We start from the raw sequence: 26,766 nt of genomic DNA on the forward strand, positions 1-26,766 counted from the left end.
ATTATTTTTCGATGAAACTAAGTAAATTGTGTTACTTTAGACTGATTAGAATTCCAACGGATATATATGTATATATATATATATATATATATTTGGTCTAACACTTGTAATTTTGAAGAGTATACAATATTACAATATTTCTTATTTAAATGAACTAAAAATAAATAATATCTATAATATTCTGTATGTTCTATTTAAAAAAATAACTGTACTTTTGATATCTAATTTATTATAGCTATGAGTAATAAATCTCGCAATATGATTTAATAAATACGCATCTAAGACTAATTAAATATCACTGTTTATGTATTAATAATATTTATACATCTTTGCAGATATACCTGAAATATTATAATTTTTTGCGAGAAATAATTTTTATTTTTAAGACGTTTTTCAAAATAATTGAATAAAAATAATATTGAATTAAATTAGACAGCAATTTTGTATTCTTCTTCTATTTAGTTAAATTTTACTTAGTTTAACGAATATTATAGTTTTGAATTTAGAAAAAAAAACACACATTGTTTTTTAATTTAGAAATAATTTTCACCAAATTTTATGAAATTCTCGAATTTAATGAAACAAACAAAACGTTCATTTTCTGATGCAGAATAATATAATTTTATCAATGAAAATATTATTGAATTAAGGCATTTCAGAATGCCACATGTAACGTGAAATTACAAAGTTATGGAATTAAATCCAATAAAAAATTATTTCTGCAAATGAATAAAATAATACCTGTTCCTCAATCATTTTCACTTAAGAAATATTAGAATTATTTCATTAGTTAATTAGGTGATGCTAAAATCTTATTCATTTGAACTGTAGCACTGTAGATTCATTAATTAGTCTTCTTTTAAACTAATGAATCAAACTAAAAGGAAAGATACAGGTAAAGAAATTCTCCCTTCGGTCTTTTTTCAGCTCTTTGTTGATAAAAAAATCAACTTAAAAAAGAATGAAAAAGGGAAATATGAATTTCCTTAATATTTTTTACTAATTAATAATTTTATAAGCGTCATTTTTTGCTATAATGACTGAGATACATTAAATTAATTAGTTAGATTTCTAATTAAGACTTGAAACATTGTTAGAATTAAGTTTGGATCTCGCATTGCAAGTATTGAAATAGTAACTAATTGCTACAGCTCATTGGCTGTATTTAAAAAGAGTAGCAATCATTATCTGAAACTTTTTATGCTTTCAAATGAGGCAAGACTTATAGAAATAAGTAAAATTTTCTTCTTTATTTCGTTTATTCGAAGAGTAATTAAGAAATGGTTAAATAATTAATGAGGACATTTTTAAAAATCTTGCATCTGTCTAAATGACAAATGTTCTATTCAGCTACATTTTATTTATTTATTATAATTGTAATTTTTTTATAAATCTGATAACAATTCTCAAAATTATATAAAGTGAAAATCTCATAATTCTTTTTTATGTACGCAGATTTTGATGAAGTCTTTCATGTAAACATATTTTTTTCGTATTTATGAATGACCGGTTTTACTTTCCTTCTGATTCTTCAATTCTTTAAACAACCCCACTGTCAATTAATTTCGGTTTATAATGGATATTATATAACATGCAATGTATATATATTACCTTTCATAATAAAACACAATGTATTTCTGAGTCTTGAAAAATCTGATATTCTTTTCAAGACAAAATGCACATAGACAAAAATGCACACAAAAAGCGTAGTGAAATCATCAAAATTTTATACATAAAATAAATAAAATATAATTTCTTCAGAGAAATGTTTTACTTTCCTTGAAAATAAGAAAAAAAATGACACTTACTTGGAAAACCCTGAAGTAAAATGGTCGAAGGGATCGTAGATTTTCATAACATGCCTGTTAGTATGATTTCGTATCTTACAAAAAATTTGTACGTTCATTTAAGTTTTCAAAATAATCAGTCAGAAATCAAAAGACAATTTTAAATTCAAAATTCAAAAATCGACAGTTTTATCGCTTGATGAGTACCAATCACCTTAACGTAATTTAAAGTTATGTTTTCAGGGGATGACACGGTGTTTTATTTTGTACATAGTTAGGCTTAAAAATGATAAACATTTTGTTTGCAGGAGAGTTCACCCAAAATGCATAGATAAATATCATTATTAGAATATTATTATTTGAATATTAATTTTTGATAAGGATAAAGCATAATTGACAAGTGTACTGAAAATTCATATGAATTTTTTTATAAATATTTGGAAAGTAAAACGCGTTTGATGTTAGCTAAGTAATTTCATGTAGAATTATTCAATGAATATAATGCACATACAGTATTAATAAATTTTCATAAATATTTCGCATGAAGATAGAAAAATAATTAGCAAAGTTTTATTTACTTAAAAAATATTGTTATCAGACTCGAAAAAATGAGTAAAGGAATCTTACTTATTCAAATAAGGTTTATTTTCTCCTAATCTATTCCTTATTTTCCAAAAATTGAATAGCATTTGTTACGCAATTCATAAATAAGGTTTCCACATATTCAAACTGAAACTGCACATTTCTTTAATAATCTTATTTGTTTTTAAAGATAATTCCCCATTCTTTTCATTATTCGATCAAAGTAATAGTCTGAAAATAATTATAAACACTTCGTTAATGTTTTCTTAATTATTATGAGAATATTAATCCGTACGTTTATATATTTTTTTCAATAAGTCTTTAGTGGAAGAATACGTTTTTAGTGTAGAATCATGTTTGATAATAATAGGAATATTTGATTTCAAATTACTTTTATAGAAAATTCCAAAGTCGATTTGTATTTTAAATAAATTTTCTTATTTTGTGAAAGATTAAGTATAGTGATTGTATTAAATAATACGAATTGAAAAATTAGCTTGCCGTAGTTTTAAAAATTTGAAAAAAAAAAATCTTTAAAAAATATTTTAGTCAATGTTTTTTTCTTCATTATATGGATTTTAAATCTGGGTGCTTTTTTTACCTTGCTGTAACATTGAACTAAGCGTCAAGTTACAAAAGAATAAATTTTTCGCTAAATAAATGCAAACGATTATAATTTCTTAATGGTCTTTAAAATTAAAGGGGAATCACTTTTCTTCAGATTTCTATCACTTATGGAAAATTTAATTATATATGTGGGGTTATTTATAATAGGAAATACAGCTGCTATATCCATGGGGTCTATCCGTCTAATTATCCATTGTCATTTAATTTAAAAGCATTTTTTTTCAGCTTTAATCAGAAGGCAATGCCTATAAAAATATGCATATCATTATCATCATTTTAATTTTACTTCTTTCAAAATATTGTCGAAGTCATACCAGACGAATTCATTTTGTTTTTGAAATCTACATTGCCAACAGCGGTTCAATTCCTTTGAATGTAGAAAAAAAAAGAAGATTAATTCTACAATTTTTTTTTAATTTCGTCTCTTCAAATACTCATTTGCATCTGATATCAGCCCAAAATGCATTTCTATTCTCAGCAAATGTGAAGAAAAGAAAGTCCGTGGTAAAGTAATTGGAAAATATTTTTCCTTTTCAATTGAAATGTTTTTTAAGGAACTAAATCATAAAAGGAATCTTTTATTTCAATTGAAATTCTCTTAGATTATTCTGATGAAACAGACTATTTTACTTTTAAAAATCAAACAAGGTGATCTGACTCTATACATCATCGCTTTTATCTTAGTTGGTTTGAACTAAAAATCAGCTTTTACTTTGAAATTTCATCAAATAAAATACCTAGTCAACTGAAATCACGCAAATTGTTCACCTAGAATAAATTGATGTCTTTTTTTTAAATTCAATCAATTTTCTGTTTTTGTAATTCCTTTGCATGTAAAAAAAGTCTTAGTTATTAAACTAATTTTTAATTGATGCTATTTTACCTCATAAATGTTAAAAATAAGGAGCACAGTAAAGTAAATCAATAATCATTGCAGATTATTATTTACTTTTTTTCCTTCATCTTACTTATTATATAACCTAGAAGTTAGACTGACAATTCATTTAGAATAAATATTTTATGCAGGGCAAATCATTTAGACATAACGCAATTGTATTAGTACAAAATTCGTTTTTTTTATCATTAATTGTTAAAGATCTTTTTAATATTAATTTTCATATTAATTTATTTCTGGAAGATGAAAACGATATACATACAAAAAAAAGTGGAAAATAGGAATTCCAGAATAATATAAAGTTTCTGTGAGTAAGGAAATATGATATATATTTATCTTTAAAAAATAATTATTTATTTCTTTAATTTTTAATGCTGATATTCTTTTCCAAATGATTATAATTTTCAACAAATCTTTAAAAGAATTACCTTTGGAAAATTTACCCTTGAAATGAATACTGATATTAAGCATATTTTTTGTGTGAAAGAATTAAAAAAACTGTAATATTCTAATTTTTTTCATAATTGCAATTTAAAAACACTATAATTTATCAAGACATTCAGAAATTTAGAGAAAAACTATGCACATATTATGTCTTAGTATTTAAATCGATTATAAACTTTAATATGTAAATTTAAACGTTTAAAAAGTGGTATATCTTTTAGAAACTTTATACTTTTTTCGATCTGTTGAACTTCTAATCACTGTCTTACTAGTTTTAGTTTGAGGAGATATATAATCTAAAATATGACTGAAACATGTAATTACGATAGCTCTTAAACTGTCATTGATTAGTAATTAAGAGCAAGAAAATTGCTATCATTTTTTTCTTCTAACAGATAGAGGGTTGTTTGATGGGTAGACATCTTTAATCCTTCTTTAAGTGGAGTTCAATAAATCTGGAAATATTTTGTCGGTAAATATCTAAAACAATATTATTTTCATTTAATTCTTTACTATCGCATTTTAAAGCGATCAAAGCAATTTTTGAAGACACATTTTAATAATTTGTTATGATTTCTTAGTATGCCATGATGTTATGGTAAATAATATAAATATTTTATCACAATAATATGACTATTAAATTAAAATAATATTCATTCTGTTAATATTAATCACAAAGCATACAAAACGAATATATATGCATAGTAAATAAATTCTTCAATTCGCAAGGATAGAAAATATAATATTAAAATTAATTGCCATTTATCTTACCATGCATTTTTACATAAATGTAATTCAGAAAAGATGAACAACTGAAGCAAAATGCAAATGCAAAAATATTCAAACATATGCATCATAAAAATGATAAAAGCAATAGGTGTTATAGTTAGCATTGCTTATTTTTCTTTTTCTCTTTCTTAACTATCTTCGTAGCATATCAAAAAGTGAGAATTAACGAATCTTTAACTTAATCATCATTTACAAATGCCGAAAATCTCTGCTATCATAGATCATCCTATACAAATGTACCTGCTATGAGCACATTTTTTATTATTTTTATTTTAAGTAAATGTGTTTTAAAAATCGTCAATAATCCTTTAAAACTTGCAATACTAATTCTGATTGTTTATTTCTAATTTTTATGTGATAATGATTTAAATTTAGTTTATTTCTCTCCAAAAGATATAGAGAAAACGATCTTCAAGAAACTTCAGAGGTATAATTTTAATATAGTATTAAGTAAATTTATATGTACAAAAATACTTTTTATATTTTATTAGAAAAAATTATTAAAACACTTTAAATAATAAAGTAAAATGTGACTTGATATATCCCCTCTTTTAATATGATTGCCTATCTCTTAACGAAAGGTTTATTCTGTTGTGTTTAAGGAAATACTAAGAAATGGAAATGGAATACTTAATATCAATCAGAATCATCTTCCCAGAATTAGAAAAAGATATATGATAAATGGAATACAATTTTTCTAATTTTTTATAGCTGATCTAATTTAGATTTTTATTGTATAATCATTTTAAATCTGTTTTGATTCTAATTCTAAGATCACATCAATGAATGACGTCATTCTTTAAAAGGAAGCCAGAGTTTTAACATTAAATGGTTGAAGAACCATTTTAATATTTTAGACTGAATGTCATTCGTTAGCCAATCTCTAGAGAAATGAGTTTGTTTAAGAAAAACAATAAATTAAGATTAATAATATATAAAGACACTTATCCCTGGAATTTCCTCAGAGAGCATTTTATTATCTTCCTGCTCCAGTTTGTCGTTCATTTTAATTGATAATTAGCTTTTCTGAACCATTTGCTTACTGATTAATTTTTAAATGAAACTTGAAATACTTTTACTGTTATGTTCATTTTCTCTCTATTAATATTTGAATTACAAACACGTTAAAATGAAATTACCATTTATTAATAACTTATTTTAAAGAATAAGATTTTTAACGAAATATGGCTAAGGGGCTTTAAAGTAATTCTAAATTCCACATTATGTATTGAAGTAGACATTATGCAGTGATCTGAATTTTTTCTTACAATTTATGGTTTATTTCATAGAGCAGCATTGAAATTTTAATTTTTCAACAAATACCGATTTGAAATTTCTGTAATAATTATGCTTTCCATTTTAATTACTTGTATATTTCTATTCTTTGAAACAATATTTATGAAGGGGAAAATAAAATTTACTTAAATATGGTGTAATTAAAATAGCTAGCTTTTGAATTACTTTATGATGCTGCTAAATATGTTATATATTGTGTTTATATATTTTTTTATTATTATTTTAAGTAACTTTGAATTTACATCAACCCTAAAGAATTAAAATTTAATATTTTGCGTGAAAAAAAATAAGTAAAATAAAACGCAATTTGTTTTATCATATTTTACTGAAGGTTTATATAATAAAATTATTTTGAAATTGACATTAAAAAAATTGAAAGATCTAATGGGTAGAATTATGGGAAGTTGCTCAGTCCATGTATTTAATAATGTAAATAATTAAAATAAATTATGATAATCATTATATTTGGTCATTGATATTTTTATATATTGATAATTATTGCAGAAATGACATTATAGAAACAACTTAGTTATTTAATTTATTATGATTTTAATAGATGATAATAGATTCTATAAATTAATGGACATCCTGTATGTTTTGCTGCAGTAAATATATTTTTATTCAAATATTTGAATTTTAGCATTATTAGTATTACAGAAAAAAGTAAAATCTTTAAAAATGAGTAATTTTTTATTATAGTTCAAATAATGCTACAAAAATCATAAAATTTTAGACATTTGTAATAGATAAATATATTTATATGCATGCGTATAGGAATATAATTTAGTATTAATGCAGATATCAAAAAACAATAGAAATAAATCCGAAATGTTATATTTGAATTATTATATATTAAAAAACAGTTTCACAATTACTAAGAAAGTTATTTAAACACTATCCATTTCTCTGGGCATTTTACGTAATCTATATTTTTTCATTGTAAATATATTTCGTATTCTTTTATTCTGAAAAATAAAACAGAAAATCTGAAACCCAATTGCAAACGCTTACCATTTTAAAATTTTAGAAACTAGAACTTATGTTTGCAATAGTTCTAATGAATATTGATTTTAATCTGTTTACTTTATATGAGAAATCAGCGCATGATTTGCAATTGTAATTCAATTTTGAAATAAGGTTCAAGTCGCTTCAGGAGAAATTAATTTCGCATTGTGTCAAGTCTGCTGAATTGTCCAGACTATTGAAACATCAAAGCAGGTGAATAGAGTTTCCGAAATTATAATAAGTCATTTTCATAATTGGTCATGAAGCCATCAGAACTATTTGAATAACTTTATCAAAGGCAATCAGTGAGAATGAATCATATTTGAAACGCTATTATTTAAGCATCATAACTATTGCGATCTTATAGCATGATTATTTCAGAAAATGATAAATATTCCTGTTATCAAATAAATAAATATTTATTCTGATTTGTTTTAAATAATCGTTGAGGAATAATGCTGCGATTTCTTAAACCTTCCTGCAGCCATTTCCAACCAATGTGAATGGAAATGACTGTCACAAATTGTATAATGTACATTAATTTGAATCATAAAAATTAGAGTATTTCATTATCAATTTAAGTTTGAACAAAATCAGTGGCTATATGTATGATTATTATTGAGTCTCAATTTGAAATTATGCTTGGACTTTGCATATTTTCAATTACGCGCTTATTTAATTTTCGAAGAATACAAGAATACTGATCATATTAAAAATGTTCTTTAACATTCATCACTGAAAAATTCAATATTCATCATCGAAAACATCATCATTGAGGCATTCAACCTTTATCATTGAACACTTCATCATTGAAACATTCGATTTTCATCATTGGAAACATCATCATTGAAGCATTCGACATTCATCATTGAAACATTCGATATTCATCATTGAAACATTCGATATTCATCATTGGAAACATCATCATTAAACTTTCGACATTCATCATTGGAACTTTCAACATTCATATCTGAAAATCATTCTTAATAAATAGTCATCATTGAAAACATCATCACTGAAATCATTCTTAATCAATGATCTTCATTGAAAACATCATCACTGAAAATAAAAACAATAATGGTCTATATTCCTCAGATAAAATAATATTGATAAAGATTTTTTTTTTTGCAAATAGTTAGAAGATAATAATTTTTTTTAAATGAAGAGGAAACGATTCGTATAGTCTGTTAATTTATCTGAATTTTATTATCTAATACTCTTTAAATTATTTTGAATGTTAGACATACACCAACTATGTGTATTAGATATTGGAATAAGATTAATCAGCTAATGTTTTTTAATTTCATTTTTAAGTATTTTCTTTCAAACAATTATATATTTTCCAAATACGATTTGAAGAAAATGATGCTTTTGGACGAATCAAACATTAAAAAATATAATTCAAAACTCTAGTTAAAATCATTGGAATTTGATAATATTTTAGTCTTGAAGTTTAGTCTTTATTTGAAAATTTCTGATCAGGTTCATTACATCATCATTTTGTGTGGGAATTATTTATATATCACTTAAATAAGATAATGAATATGCGAATTTTTAGCTTTGCGAATTTTTAATATATTACTGTATTGTTAAGTACCTCAAATTGAAAAATCAACGAACTTTTCGACAAAACATCTTTAAATCTTTTCTGTCAGTAGCAGATACATAATCAGATTTTACGTTAAATGTTCCTTCTTTTAAAGTTCAAAACACAGCATTTCTATTATTTGCGAATCATCTTCTGTTAAAATATACAATGGAATACAATCGGAGAGTATTTATGCCTACATCATAAAACTTTCATACCGTTTGCTTAAAAATTCAGATTTAATTCCATTATTAAAAAGAAGATAAATGATATCATTCAAAAAATAGTAATTAAATTTGAATATTAATTTATGCTGTGAATAACCTTTTACATAACTTAAGAAATTGCCGTACTTTTAAATAAACTATTGAAATAATGAGTTAATGAAAATAGTGAGTCTAATTTAAATAGGAAAATATCTAATGCTATTTATTTCTTTTTTGTTTCCAAGAATAAAAGGAAAATAATATGAAAGTTTTCATATTAAAAACTTCTATATCGTCTTTTAAAATCGATTTAAAATATGAAAACTACTTAGATGACAATTTTGAAAAGTAAAATAAGTACTTAAAATAATATTGTTATATTATTAAGAAAAAGAAGTTTACGAAAATATCCAATTTATTATTTTTTCTTTATCAAACATAGTACTTAACATTTAAAGATTTGAAATTATTTGCAGTTAAAATAATATTGTTCATCTTTTAGAAATCTGCCAAGATTATGCATCATGAAGAGCATAGTATAATGAATGCTGAAGCTTTCATAATTTGCTTGGTGGAATTGATAAAATAAAAAATAATATTGCTATACTGATCTGTTGAGCAATATTTTGATAATCAAAATATGAGATTTATCTTTGTTATCCAAATGAGTTATAAATTAATAGAAGTTAGTAAGCAATACGTTTGAGTGTAGATAAATTATTTAGAATATGAAATTATATAAAGACTGATTACATAAAAATGAATTTACTAACAGTAATATGATGAGATCTTGTAATTATATTAATATTGTTCAAATAACCAATATCTTACATCTATTTGAGTAATTTTGAAGCATAAAGTAATGTAAATCACTTTAGAGATTGAAATGGAGCATTTGATAGAATGTGATTGCACTTCTGCCACTTAGGCAGATGAATGAGCGACATTTCGTTAAAGGGTTCACTGATTTTCCAATTTAGGTTAGATAATATTCCCTTAATATGCCAATACTGCTCTAATTTCAGATAAGGGTTGGGTTTATATGTATGGAACTTCTAAATAAGCGTTGGTAGAAATAGAAAGTTGAAATTACATTCGGATATTTAAATTAGCCATATAGTTATTAACTTCTTTAAATAGATAATATGCGCGTCCAACAATCTTCCATAAAAAATACTAAACAATTATTCATCGAATTTTTACATTTAGTTTTGGATGATAGATGCTTTTCTGTTACATTTGTGGGAGAAAAATCCTCTTATATGTTCCTACTGTTTGTATATGTCATTACATACTAGGTAAAAATGATATGTTTAAAACTGGATAATGATATGTTTAACAAGTGACTTTGAAATCTAAAACAAATCTGTAAAACTATATCAAAAGACTTAAAGGATTAGCTAATGACTCTTCAGTGGATTCATTTATGAAATTGAACTTACTAATTCGTATAATTAAAGAAACGAACATCAATTTATTTTTTTTCATGCCGAATGATAAAATTTGGCACATAATTATCAAATCAAACACGAATAAGTTTATAAAAGAGAAGTAATTTCCTATATGAGAATTTATCAAGACACAATTGTTCTTTTGTTCATTTACATTTGTTCAGTCCGCCATTATGTAAACGCTTATCTGTTATCTAAGGGCATCTGTACAGTTCCAACCTACTTTGTTTAAGTATGTGATATGAATAATTATATAGTAATTACTTCTTTTGTATATTTGTATAGTGTTTTCGTCCTCACATGAGAAATCAGGTTACTTTAAGAGTATATTATACTAAGTGCATATAATATATTAAACGTTTCTATAAAAAATATATTTATTTAATATGGCATATCCTTAAGCTATGAAATATTGAGTCATATTGTTTGAAGTATAAAATGTGCAACTATTATTAAATTTAATAATACATATGAGAAAACAAAAAGTTCTCAATTTTACATATTTTTTTAGTAAAACGATTCTTGGTATTAGCATACCATTGTTCAGTTTACAACGTCTTAGTTGAACTATAGCCAAAATAGTTTCACCTATTAGATCATATCTAACATCATAAAAGGGTACAAGATAGTATGATTGTTTTTATGTGGGACAAATTATAGTCACATAATTAATTAGACATTCAAATAAATTTCAGTTATACTATTGATAATCATACACAATATATAAATATTCTCAAAAGATTTGTCACTTATGCCAGTTAAAAAAACCATATCATTTTTTCTTTCATATGGATACTGAATGAATTTGGAATAAAAATCATGCTTATCATACTTCTTGATTATTATTTTTTTGAATTCGAATTTTATTTATTGCTTCGAAGCAGGAACTTTATTGCACTTTCTAAAAAAAGACTTCATAAATCATTTTTTTTTCTTCAAAACGTTTTTCGAGTGAGGCAGATTAGTTATTGTTCAACTGTTTTTTAAAGATTCATTTTCTGAGTTATATTCATTAAATTTCTGATATATTTCAATGTTTACAAAATCTTAAGAATTTTTTTCGAACCTTTTTCTTTTCTATCAAATTTGGGAATGTTTCTATCCTTTTAGTTCAAATTTTGGCTAGTTAGTCCCTCTATTATGCTTTATTTTGTCATTTCCTTTCTGAGAGAAGGTAGTCTCAGAATAATGTAGCTCTTTAGCTTCATTAATGGTAAATACAGCAGGTTCCGTTATACTTACCTCTTCAATAACTTCACCAATCTCACGTAAAATTAAATGATATGAACTCGAATCTCTTCTCAGAAAAGTATTGACGATTTTTCATAAATTATAAGGAGCTTGTAGTATCTATATTTTTAAGCAACATTTTCTTGTAAAAAGAAACTATGAATGTTTGTTAATAAAATGTTGAATATTATTTCCTAAATTTGAAATTATTAAAGCTTAATGATAGTATAATTTTACCTGCTACAACTGAGAACAACGACACAACGATGTTTCAAAAGAAAACTTAATTACTACAGATTACTCTGCAACGATATATAAATTCTAAAGCAAAATATTGCAATAAATAAAATTATTCATATTCTGTTTCGTTGATGTAACTGCAAAAAAAAATTCAAATATGTATACAGAAGGTTTAAAAAAAATCCCAAAATGCGATCCAAACTATAAAAGCATTAAAAAAAAAGTGAAAATTTGTAACCTTTTTTTAAAATGAAAATAATTTTTTCAAAAAAAACTAAGATTTGACGTCGTTTAATTTAGCCTCAGTAGCCCTTCAATATTTATTTCCCATACACATCGTACTGAAAGGCTGTCAAGCTGATACAAGAAGCGAAAAGCAGCCTTTTAGGTATTTAATTCGTAATTACACCAAAGGATAATGGAATTAAAATTATCTGCACTGTAAAACTCTGCAGGGGTAATATTAAAATGCTAATGAATTACTAATACATTTAAGTCTGCAAACAAACAAAAAGAAATCCTCACTGATTTGCATATCTCGAGAGAAATAGAAAAAAAAAGAATATGAAGAAATTTACATTTAGAATACTATTATTTTTCACAGTAATTATACAAATTCCATCCCTTGCAACGCAAATAAAACTAGCAATTATTTTAATCAGGTCACCCTTTTGATCCTTAAATCATCATCTCCAAATACTCTCAATAAAGTTTGCACGATTTTGGCATATCTCTCTGTATTTAAAAAAAAAATATTTTAATCTTTCCGATTTAACAAATCTGGCAGAAAGCAAGCCATTCTGACAATGAAACCGGAAAAGAATGGATTATGTGTCATAAGAGGAAAAGGAAGCGTGAGTTAATTAATTTTCCAGGCTGCATCCCTGACTGCTTAAATTAATTTAGAAACATCTTTCAGAATCATTCGTGTATTTTATCGGAAGCATACCCTATTGGAGTAATTGTGGAGAGTTTGAAAATCCGTTTAATTAATTCCCATGACTCCACCAGACCGAACGAAATGAATGTTAATGTTTGTTTCAATTTTAACTAAGAGGCTTCTTTTAATTGTTTTCAGACATATGAATGCTAATTTGTAAGCCAAAAGCAAGCATATTTTGACGAGATTAGTAAAGAAAGAAAATTCTTATTAACCGAAAGAGAATTTTAAAATAATTTTGGTTTAGTTAGTTAGAAATTCTATATTTTTTATTAAGAAGTAGTTAAAATTGAAACGTATTTTAATGTTTCTGAAACTTTTTTCAGTTGAAACGAATACTTAAGCATCTACAGCAGAATGATCTCTTAGATGACTAGCTGTTTCTTTCCCAAGATACAAAATCTCAAAGTGAAAAAATTTCAAAATAATACTCTTTTACTTATAACCAAAATTTATGATGGCTTATTATGGCTAATAAATCAGTCTTGCTTCTCAAAATTTCGCAATAATTCTAATCTAAGCATGTTTCGTAATTAGCATTTTTCTCTTAATAGCAAAATTTTAATAGTAGCATTCGTAATTACAAGCAATATTTGAAAAAATCGCATATTTGAAATATTAACGGTTTTTAAACTTTTCAATATGTTTGCTTTTGTTTCTTATAACACTTGCCACGGATAAGCCCGCTGTTACGAAGACAGCGATTTAGGCCGGTGGGGGAGCGTCTCTGGTTTTTATAGAAGCGCCAACTAAGGCCAAGAATACAACTTTGCTACTCACGCATCACTCATTCGCTTGCACAACCCCTTTTGACAGGAGGGCAGATTCACATATCTCACAGATAGAACAACGGAAGAACAGCCATGCCCAAACCGGGACTCGAACTCAAGACGCCCAGATCACGGGGAAGACGCGTTACCCCTATGCCAAGAAGCCGGCTTAATATGGTGCAATGTTCACATTACTATTTTAAAACTAACTGTGGCTAAATGACTGTGATTGCATCGAAATTGAGAATGAAATTAAACCAGCAGATATGCAATTAGATATTACTAATATGTCTAACTTTTCATTGTATATCTGAGCGAAAGCCCTTATTTTAGAAAAATTGATTGATACATTTCAATATTAATCATTTTGAAGTGAGTATGTTTAAATGAATGAAAAATTCTGGAACGCAACGTCTTCTTTACCGTCCAAATTATGGAAGTAATTCTATATCGTAGCCTTATTGAATATTAGCTCCTACTGAGGTTAGTATGCTTTATTCTCTTTGTAAATTCGACATTTCAGGTCTTAAGCACATATTAATGTTCGTAAAAAATTGAAATATTATTTTTGAAGAAAATGAGACCTTCTAAAGGGAAAAAAGACCATTTACAGGTTAATGAAGGATGAAAGTAAAATTGCTGCATGATAACCATCACTCACATAAAACAAAATGGAGTCATAAAGTCATTCTTCGTTTATCTGGGGGTTTGTCCAGTATGTGACGCATTCTCCAGAAAGGACTGGATTGATATGGTCATATTTGAAAGAGCAGCGTTTCTCAAAAGTTCAAAAACTGCAAAAAGAGCCCGATGACTAATTTACTTCGGAGGCCAATAAATGCCCAACATTTACTTCACCTATCCATTAAATTCAAATAACCTTAGATAGCAATGGAGAATAACTTGAATCTTTGTCAGAAGTATTTTTTCAATAAAACTATATTTGATCAAAATAATTTTTTACTTGCAAGCCTAATACATAAAATGTTTAATTATTTTTGATTTAAAAAAATCATTTAAGCAAATGATATATTCAAACTTGCTGATTTTTTATAAATATTAATTCAGTCTCTTTCGTTGAATACAACTCGTAGGACCTTGAAACACATAAAATATCTGTACTGTTAATATGTATTAATATCGGGTATTGGGTGAGTGAGCTTAAATATCTCTTGTTATTGTTCTTCCCCAGGAACAAAAATATTGTTTTCTAATTTTCAGTATTTATCTAACAATGTTTTATATACATAAATTCAGATTTCCAGTATAATAATATTAACTTAATGGAACCAATGAACTCCTTAAAACCCGAAAGAAAAATTGTAAAACTAGAAAGTCTGGGTTCATACTAGTTATTTAATATTATTTATGTTTGCACTACCCAAATTGATTACCTTTTTACAGTTTGAAGATTAAACATTAATCTAAAATTTCAATACAACTGGAGGACAATAAGTTGGATTTCTATTACACCAAAAAACAAAAATGTGATATTTTTGGTGGGATCAGCAAGAAAAAAAATATTAAAGTAGTTAAAATATATATTAAAAGTCTAGATAACGAAAGAAATTTTGATCTCCATTTGCCACATTTGAACCATCCACTTATTTACACAGAATCTACTTTATCAGGAAAAAAAAATGAAAAGAAAATTAAGTAGAAATAAGGAAAAAATAAAACCAGAAAAAATTTCGAAAAAAAAAATCAAAAGTATTTTAATAAAGAAATTCCTAATATTTATGCACATGCTGAAATTATCAAATCCATCATTGATAACTGAAAAAAACAAAATTGTTTTTCTACCAATTTCTGATTTGATAATCAAATATTAAAGAAGCAAAAAAAAAAAATCAATTAGCGCAAATAAATAATTTTTATACTTGTAAATTAAAAAAATGATGACGCAAATTACATTTTTTTAAAGCTGATTCTTTCATTGCTGTATAAATAGTTAGCTCTATCGCCTTTTTTCTCTCTTTCTTAATCATTTTATACTTTGAAATGAAAAAAAATAATTTTTTTTTTCAACAATTGCCTTTAAGGGAGTTTTTAAGAGAACACATTGGTATGAATTCAATGTAGAAACTGGAAGTGGCAAAGTATATTAATTTTCTCCATTAACTAGCAATATTTTAATTTGTCATAAAAAAAATTGCTTTTATGAACATCTGTAGAAAAGAAAGGAAAATAAAAAGAATAATTTTTCCTGTTTCCATTGTAAGAAATGAGCCGGAAAAGTTTATCTTCTGCAAAAGAAGCAGTGAAATTCTTTTAATTAAAAAATACTTATTACAAGAACAGTACGCTCTCAAGAGAATTAAATCACAATATTTGCCTTCCTCTAAAAAGAAACAAAAACGGACATGTTGTATTTTTTGAATGAACAATACGTTTGCCTTTTTTTTTTTTAGGTCTGCTAAGTAAAGTAAATTAACATGTTTTGCACTCTTCAACAAATGCGATATTTCTTTTTTTCTCTCTCTAATTAGAATATTAAAAGAAATTAAAAATTATATTTCAGATAAAGATGTTACGTCCGGGTCTTTAGGTATTTAAGTATATATATTAATATAATTAAATTACTTTCAAAGAACATTTTCCATGTTTTTTTTTTTTTTTAGTTATACTGATATTCTTTTTACTTTTATTAAGAAAATGAAAGAAAATTCTATTTGTGAAATTATTTCAAATAATAGGAAATTTGTATTTGCGTTGCATATAATTAACTAATCTAAATCTTAATGAAAATTTGTAATACTTAAGCTGCATTTTAAAAAGAATCCCAATCATTTTGGAAATTTATGTCTTAAAAATATAAATATGCTCACATTATCACATAGGCTCTACAGTAAATTTGTTTTAATTTTTCTTTACTTTCTTAATGGATACGTTCATTTCAAACACAATTTATTTTATTTTAAATTATCTTCATTTTTAAAAAAAATTATCTTCATAAGCTTATGGATTCGTCAATTCTAACACAACTTTGTTATGCATCAATGCATCTGTGATCATCTTTGCAAAACTTTCTCTCCTGCTTCAATTTTTTTAAATAATTTATTTCCAAAAAATAAAAAAGACCTTTATATATTTGTATATTTAACACTTTAAATGGCCATTTTTTTTCTAGTCATATTATGTTAAAATATTTTTAGGCTTGAAATTAGAATAAGAAAAGGGATTCATTTAGCTTATTAGATAAATTTAATTTGATTAATTAATTAATTTGGTTAATTAATAATTAAATAACAAATCAAGACACATCATTTTGTCTGAGATAAAGAACTGAAGCATCTAAGTTTCTGACGTACTAAAAAAAATTTGTCAGAACTTATGCCAGCCTACATAATTTGATACAAAGATTGATAAATTTGGTGGGAAGCATACTTCCCACAGCCCTAGAAAGGGTTAAAGGATCTTTATATGCCACTCATACATGGTTGTGTTGGTATCAAATTGTAGGCCGCCACATATCTGGAAAAAAATTGAGAGTAATGAAATGCATTTTTTGTTGATTTATTTACATATTTCATAAAAAAATTGAAGTGTTTTCAAAAATCATCAACTTCAATCAAATTAAGGCAAATAATTGATTTGCTTATTTTTAAGTTATGGATCTTTGATTTAGATTTTGAAAGAAATGATATTTGCTTCTCAGTTCAATATACATTTCCTACTATATTTTAACTTTCATAAACATATGTTGTTTTAATGATAGAAAAAGTAATTTCAAGATCTAAGAATGTTTTTTCACTATTGTATCAGGTTTTTCAGTTTGTGGAATAGTGAATGATATCATGTTTCACGTAATCTATTGCAAATCATATATTTCATAATATTTGTAAGTCATATTTTTTATATAGACATCATATTTGTCTACATATTTTTTATCTTTTAACTGGAAAAAAGTTGAAAAAATTTGGAATTATAGTAAAACAATTAAATTTTTCTAACTACGTTAGAAATATATTAATTAATATAAACTATCATTCTCATCACAAACCAACGTCTTTATATATATGTATATTGTATCTTATTAAAACAGTTTGCATAAAAGCTTACAAATACCATTTTATAAAAGTGAATAAATAGTGCTTAATTTATGATGTTTGGCATTGTCTTATGGATAATTTTGATTAAGTATACGGAAATATCTTTCGAATTTATCTACAATTTCAATAAATTACATTTGTAAATTTAAATTTACATTTTTCAATCTTCCGCCATTCCATATAACTCTTGTCAAAACAATCTTCTTTTTAAAAAATGGTATGACAAGATCATATGTAACGGACAATGCCATTGGTACGAAATTTAATTCACTCATAATGTAAAATTATAATATATATTACAAGTATAACTTAAAATTCAAATGCCGAGGACATGCATATCAGATTTTGGTAGAATTAATTTCTCATTCTGCCAACTCTGCATAGCTATCCGGCATTGGCATTGTCAAAGAGAATGAATAGAATTTGCGGAATTACGTTAAATCGTATCCATCATTATCAATGAAATCATGGTAACTATTTTAAATTCCTTTGTCAGAAATAATCATTCAAAGTCATTTTAGAATGCTAAAAGAGTTATCAAAATAATCATCACTGTTACTATTAAAAGCTATTTATTGTTACGTATGGAAAAGTAAGTCATTTTATAGTCATCTCATTATATCAAAGACATTATTATTTGTAAGTCATTTTATTAAAATAAAAATCTTGTATGTCAATTACAAATTATTTTTGTGACATTGGACGAATCTGCTTCTTTCTGACGTCCATGATTTCCCGAAAATGCCTTTTTAAAATGATGTCTCTCTCTGATCTTGATAACCAATAATACTTTGAGCTAGATGAATGAAATTTGTTATATAGATTTGTTATCATATTTGTAGATATCCACCAAAATTCCAACTAAATCCATTGAGAGAAACTATGCCTGCCTGTGTAATATTAAATATTATAGTTACTTAACACACTGAGCCAGATAGATAAAATTTGGCACATAGACTGATTGTCTTAAGTTTAGATCAGTATCAAATTTGGAATCAAATTCGCCAAGAATTTGACTGTCTATATTTCTTTACTTTCTCCTAGTTGTAAAGTGTTAGCCCGAAAAACGCAATGAATTAAATGAATAAAATTTAGTATGCAATCGGGTGACTATGATTGTAATTTCAGTCCTTAATCGCCAATATTAGAGTGAGTGAAACGCTAAATTCATCACAAAGATTGATATTTCTTAATTGTTGTTTCTCAAGGTCATGAAGATAATGCAAATGCAACGATTTTCAATATGTACACTCGTGTCGTTCTTGGCAATTTCTTGTTTTGAAACATATTTTAACAGAAAAAACTGTTTGGTAAACATTAACTCCATGATTTTCAAATGTGCACATTGTGATGTGGTCAGGGGATTTTAAGAAAATGCTGGCAAAGGTGTCATCGGTATCATCTAATAATGGTCAGCATTTGGAAGTCTGTGCCCAAATAATCCTTGTATTGAACTCATTTTCCTTAAATTATGTTTTATTCTGAATACTCAAATCGTAGAATAAGAAATAAATTTATAATGTAAAAATATTCTTTTCCCACATGTTTCTTTGTTGAGTGTGAGATCACTTTTATATCTTCCGAACTCATATCACATAAAAATTGAAATTAATAAGGAAGAAAATATCTGAATGTGTGTTAACTTTCCTGAAATAAAAAAAAAGTCATGATTTTATTCATATAAAGAACATGTATATTTTGTAAACTTTTATCAGAATGTTTTTAATGAAAAAAATACAAGAATTAATAAAGAAAACAAAATAATTTTATACCTTTTAGTCGTAAATGACATACAGAATCTTTTGTTATTATGAAAAGAAGTTCAATATCAAACATTCCATTTGAAAACCTCTAAGAAGATTAAAAAGCAAAATATATGAAATCCATATATATGCTTCGATGAAAAATTGAAGCAGAAAAGTATTAAAACATCACTACTCAGACTGCTAAAAAATCTTTTCAAAACGACTTTGAAATGCTACAATTTCCAATAATTCTATTGGCTGGATAAAAATAATAGTCCATTTTCCAAACATTTCCCCAATTGTTGAACTATGAAAAGCTTAGAGGCAGAAACAATATATTTAAAGTAAATAAATCTCTTTCTTTATGTATAAAGTAATTTATAAGCATTTCAACATGCATTAGGTTTAGCATATGGATTCTTTCCAGGGTTATTTTTATATTTTAAAACACATTTTTCTCTATTTTTATTGCATCGACAATCAGACAAATTGACTTTTTATTATTCGATGCATTATTTTTTATGGAATCTTCAAATATATGAACTTACTTTTCAATGAGTAAAGATATGCAAGGATACAAGAATAATCCAATACTTCTGCACAAATAATACTAGAGTTTTTTTTTTTTTTTTATCATTTAAGTTCCGGAACAATCCTTTTTAAAATACTTTGCTTTTCATTTTATTTCTTTTTCTGCATGAAAAAAGCTGTTATTTATTTATTCCTTCTGTAACAACCACTTTTAAATCTATGTTGTGTAAAAAAGTGCCATTAATTTATATATATAGAATATTTGCGGAAATATTTAATGAATTCATATTTTATTTTTCATTAATTTGGTTAAAAAATTGGTAAATTCTTATTTTATTTTTGATTATTTTGGTTGATAAAGTAGGTAAAATACTGCCTTCTAAACAACAATATAGCTTGGCCTCCTCATTTATCTGCCTTTGTACAGAGTAAATCCTCTTTCATTTCCTTTTGTACATATATCAATAGTATTTTTCCACGTATGATTTAAACTTTGCTTCAGTGTGTTTGCCTACATATATTTGCATATATACTTTTGTATTTGTATTTTGAATATTTTATTTGATCATGCTTCTTCAATTGTTTTATATCATCTACTGTATGTTTCTGTTACTATGTGAGCAATTTTGTTTCATTTTTCGTGTGTTTGTGTATCTACTGGTTCCCTCCCTTTTTCTTTCTTCTTTCTTTGCATTTGTGCCTGCGGCCTTTTATTTGAAATTTATTGTACTGTCAATTGTGTACTGACTTACATCTGTAAGCCTTGTGTTATACTTGTTGGTACACAAGGCATGCATCAAAAAAAAGTAGGTAAAATTATATAATTGACAGAATATACTCCGAAGAAAGGTTCAAAATGAATAACATAAGCATCAACATTTTTCCTTATTTGTTTGTAAATCTTTGCACAGAAAATTCTTTGTCAATTATATAAATTAGTTAACACTAATATTTAAAAAATTCCATATTGCGTTAATAGAAATGCTTCTGAAAAGCTTGAAAACTAACATTCTTCATAGAAGCATGTTGAATTTTCTAATTTGAATATCCGTTTATATAAATGTATTTCTTAGCAGATAGGCTAATTGCATATAGCAAAAATAAGTATTCTACTCCCATACATGATCAAAATGCTTTCAGTAGCCTTACATCTGAACACTGTAACAGTCATCATGTTACTGAAATATTTGACATTATAGACACCAGAAGAATCATCCAAAGTTATGATATTTAGAGATTGTAGCTACTTTCAAGGTTGCACTACATTCATATGAGCTCCAGACGTTAGCTGTATTTAGTGGTATAATTGACACCACCACATTGAACTAACTTCTGGAGAATGCTCTCAGAAATTTGCTGTTAGAACTTAAGTAATAATTTCTTGGATATCTAATGCTGAAACCCAGCAGAGTAGGTGTCAATATAATACCTACCTTTACACCTGGTGACAAATGACATGCATGCCTTTTAATGCATTGCATAAAGAACCCACTGTTGAAGGTACCAGGAGCACAATTCTATAATAAAACATGATTGTCGCTGCATTTTCTTCGCTGTTTAATTAGTAAGTATAAAATTAATGTCCCTGAAGAGAACGTGGTGATCACAATTACGGATTATTAAGGACATCGCGAAACACAAAGGGCCAGAATTATTGAATGATTTTCTGAAAACTAAACATTCGATCAATGATATGGCCAACCATATTACTTTATCGTACTTTTTAAAAATTTATTAGATTTCGATTACATTAACAGTATACTAAATGAACTTTCGAAAAATAAAAAAAAATATTAAAATAAAAAATGAAAATATATATTTTGAAATATATCATTATTATTGGCATGAACGAGCTCTGCATGACTTGAAGAAATTTAGGAGCTTGCCTCAATCTTCATCGATTTGAGGCTTCTAAAAGCAAAATAAGCATATCTTTCTCATTTTTAATATTTTTATATTTTATTTTTGCACTACACCTATTATGTTTCGAGATATATCACATTACGTGTTTATACACAGTTACACTTTTAGCCCACTTTCGCAATATCTTTTTTTTTTTTTTACTATAATTTTTGTCAGGAGCTCGGATAAGCGGAATTTAAATTGTGTGTATCATGCTTAACAGAAAACTGTTTTGTTTATATTTTAGACTCTCCCATTCTGTCTTTTTATTTAAAACCATTAATGCTTTCTCACCCTTAATTTATTCTCTACAGTTCCTGCATCCTTTTAGAAGAATTTATTTTAAATGAGAAAGCATTAAGAATGGAAATAAAGAACATATTTAACGCTTTGTGGTAAACCAACATATTATACAATGAAATTCGCTGTGATAAATGCTTCTGAAGAAAGTTCTTTAATGCACTGCTAAAAAATACCAGGGTATTTTCAGTTTCAAAAATTATAAAAATGCAAACAAGATTTTCGAAGTTTTAGTTTATCTGAGTGTTTCTTCACGCAGTGTAAGAATTTTAACAACTGCTGCGTAAATAGATAAGTGCTTATTTTGGGTACATTTTTAAAATAAGATTTAATATATATTTAGAGAAATTCAACTCATGAAAATCATTAGAAAGTATCCTAACCTGCTTTAATATTTGAATTTAAATCCAGTCTTGTTAAATATTAACTTAAAAACTGAATAATGAAAACATAAAATCCATTACAGTAAATGTTATATCGTTTCTTCTTTAGATATAATTTATGGCAATAAAATTAGAGAAATAAAATAGTGAATTAATGCAGTGATAAATTTAAATTTACATACACTGTAATTCCCTCTTGCTTGGTGAGTTGTCTTCTCCATTTAGTATATTTGCTATTCAAATTCCTTACCCATATACAATGAATATGACAGATAAATCATACGACAAAATATTGTAATATTTTATATTATGGGTAGAGGAGTTTCTTTTCATTATATAGCTTACGATTTTTAAGGAAGGAAAAAAAAATAATATCCATAAATGACTATAGCAATGACTAATAATACAGAATTCTCTCTGTTTAAATTAAAATTATATATACAGAACCATATATTCTGCATTAAATCTTTGAATGGTATCAAATATTCATCATTATTTTAGAGATTTTTTTTAACATTTTGAAATACTTATGTAAGGTATCTATGACTGTCAAAAATTCTCATTTATTTAATAGGTATTATATATTAATTACATTCAGAAATCTCTACAGCCCAAAATTACAAATTAGATTTCAACATTAATATATTTTTCGTATTATAAAAATAAGCAGTTTAATTCAATAGAATGAATTATTAATCTTAATAACATGATCAAAAAGTGATTATGACAATTTCTTCTCAATTACACATCCATATACACACTCGCGCATAAGACATATACGCGCGCACGCATGCTTGCACATACACGCACACACACATACACCGGTGATCTTGTATAGAGGTAGCGCATCTTCTCCGTGATCTGGGCGTCTTGGGTTCGAGTCCCGGTTTGGGCATGGTTGTTCTTCCGTTGTTCTATCTGTGAGATATATGAATGTGCCCTCCTGTAAAAAGGGTTGTGCAAGCGAATGACTGATGCGTGAGTAGCAAAGCCGTACTCTTGGCCCTAGTTGTCGCTTCTATAGAAACAAGAGACGCTCCCCCACCGGCTGAAAATCGCTGTCTTCGTCACAGCGGGCTTGTGCATGGCAAGTGCCATAAGAAAGAACTATGCACACATACACACACAAACATATAGGTACAATTGAGACGTATGTATATATAAATATAGTAAAAAATAAATATAAACATGTAGATAAAATAAATATAAATATGTATTCTCTTCAAATTGGAATTAATATATATATGTCGGAATTTGTATGCGGACAAAACAAGAAAAGCGAAAAACCGAGCCGTCTGCATGTTTCTTGACATAAAATGAGCCACTCTTGCAAAGTTGCGATGTAAATGCCGAGAAAAGTTAGAATCCGTTTTTTTTTTTTTTTTTTCTATCGGGGAAGCTTTTATGAAGCAACTTAAACATTTCTCTTCTTCTACAACTCGAAGCCCATAAATGTCTGCTTTCTTTTAGAATGTAAACCGTTTAATCACTTAACAATATTCTCTAACAGCAAAAAAAAAAAAAAAAAAAAATCTTTTAATGGTCACGTGATGCTACTCAATAATAAAATTATTTTACGCATGATTTTATAATGCTAGCTAAATAAACTTCTTTAACTATTAGATGTTTTTCTTCAATTTTCAGGGTTTACTTAAAGAATTATTCTAAGATTATCTACCATGTTATTTAAAGTAATGCCTGCTATATGTCACAATTACTAGATAAATACTGCCAAACGTAATTAATAATTAATTTACTGAAATTAATGATTAATTTAATTTTATTAACTCCTAGAAACCCTACCAAATAAAAACATTTTTGTACAATTTAAGTATGAAAAATAGTAATTTGGCTTTTAATCGTTTTTCCATATACTTATATTTGACTTGAATGAATTGAGCATGAAAAAATTCTTTTTCGTTGAAATTTTAAAATAAAACAATGCATGAATTTTTATTAAGCATTGTAAATTTATAATTGCTTAGAAATAATTACAAATTATCAAAAAAAAAAGGTCATGCAGATTGTAAGATAGCATTAGCAATATAAACCAATTTCTGATTGATAGAAAATATATTTAGATTATTAGTAAGTATAAATTTTATAAGGGACAGACATGTACTTCAATAGACGTCATAAATTTGAAATTTATTGCAAATGCTAACAAAATATACTCTATCTTATGAAAATATAACAGTTAAAAAGTGTTTCAATTTTTGTAAGGTTAAAGAATGTAGAAATCAAATCAATATTACATGACATAAAAATAATTAATAAATTTGAGATCAGTCATGGTTTTTATTGATCTCGTTTGGCCTGTATTTTATTATTCATATTGATTCTAGGCCAAGAGAGCATAGTGTCAAATATGCATAAATTATATATCTCTTTTTTAAAGCAAAATGAAAATATATACTTCATTTTGTTGAAATATTCATGTTGACTAAATTTCAATAAGTTTTCGATAAAGTTTATTTTTTAAATTTATTATACCAAAATTATTTTATTAAGAGTCCACCATTGTCGTCTTCTAGCATTACTTCTAGTAATAAAAGATTTATACCATTAGTAGATCTCCCTTTTCTCTATCAGACAATTTAAAACAGAAAAAAAATTATCAGTAACGATATTTATGTATACCTATCTATAAATTCGATTTTCAGGTGCTAATACAGATGGCCTTATATCATCAATAGAGACCGATGATCGTATTTTTTATTATTAGAACAATTATTTGTTTTATTTTGTATGCTTGCGTGTTCATTAATCGACAACATCATCTGGTAACATTTTTAATTAAATTAATTAGGTGAAACCAATATGTTTATTGGAACAGATAGCTATCAATTTAGAATATAATGAATAACCACGCTGTATACTCAGCCCCGCCAAATTAAGGCATTCGGATTAAATCTGATAGACAGCACCACCGCGTCAGCAACCCCGACGGGAACTATGGTTGAATCCTTAAGGCCATCACCAGCCACGGAACAACCCTCCACGTGGGAAGCACATCCCGTCATCGATAGAACGTAGCTGGCACCCACCAGGATAGCGAGAACTAGCCACCATGCCACAAACTTCCCATGTTCAGTTCTGTGGTGACCTCGATTAGACAAAGCGAATGGAAAAACGAAATGATTCTTATGTTATATTACATCATATGTAATAAATGTTTTCAGAAATCTTCCCCACGAATCATGTAAATGATTATCACAACTTTCAATATCATCTTAATTATCCGTATTGGAGAAAACAGTGGGAAGTTATATGTCGTCAACAGCAATAGTTTTTTTTATTGCTTTTACTACATATAAGCTTGATTGATAGTATTATATCAAATTATTTAAAATATCTATTATTGTATAAACATCTACTCATAAAACTAAAATAAAACCCTTTCATTCTTTTTTTTCTTCCACATCGCATTCGATCCAAATTAATCAATTGAAATCGACGTTTTAGGAAGGGAGGTTCACATAATGTAGTGGTAGTAGTATTCTATATATCCCATTTAAAGAAAACTTATTAAGCAAACATTCAATTAATTAATTCTTTTCAAGGATTTGCAAAATTTATGAACGAATTATGGACGCATGATATATACTAGTCCATTATTATCCAAAGATTATCTTCAGTAATATAAGTTTAAGACATATGAGCTGGAAGAATGAAGAAATGATGGATCATGCGCTCGAATGACCTGATACCAATAATCTATCCATCACATTATTCATTGTATATCATGCAACGACGAGATACTTTTTCATGATTGCCTATCGATAACTTTTAATGATTTTCAATGAGAGACCAGGCATGCTTCATTGAACCAAATTGCTCTGAAAGTGGGTCTACCATATGATGCTTGAAATTTCTCGAAAACTTTATGGTACAGTGTAAAAATCCATTTAATCGTAAAGAGACATATGTTTTCAAATATTTAGTTTAAGGAGTTTGTACCTTCAACAAGTATTACATAATTATTAAAATTTAATCATTTAAT

The sequence above is a fragment of the Argiope bruennichi genome, chromosome 3 (assembly GCF_947563725.1).
Source record: "Argiope bruennichi chromosome 3, qqArgBrue1.1, whole genome shotgun sequence".
Lineage (NCBI taxonomy): Eukaryota > Metazoa > Arthropoda > Arachnida > Araneae > Araneidae > Argiope > Argiope bruennichi.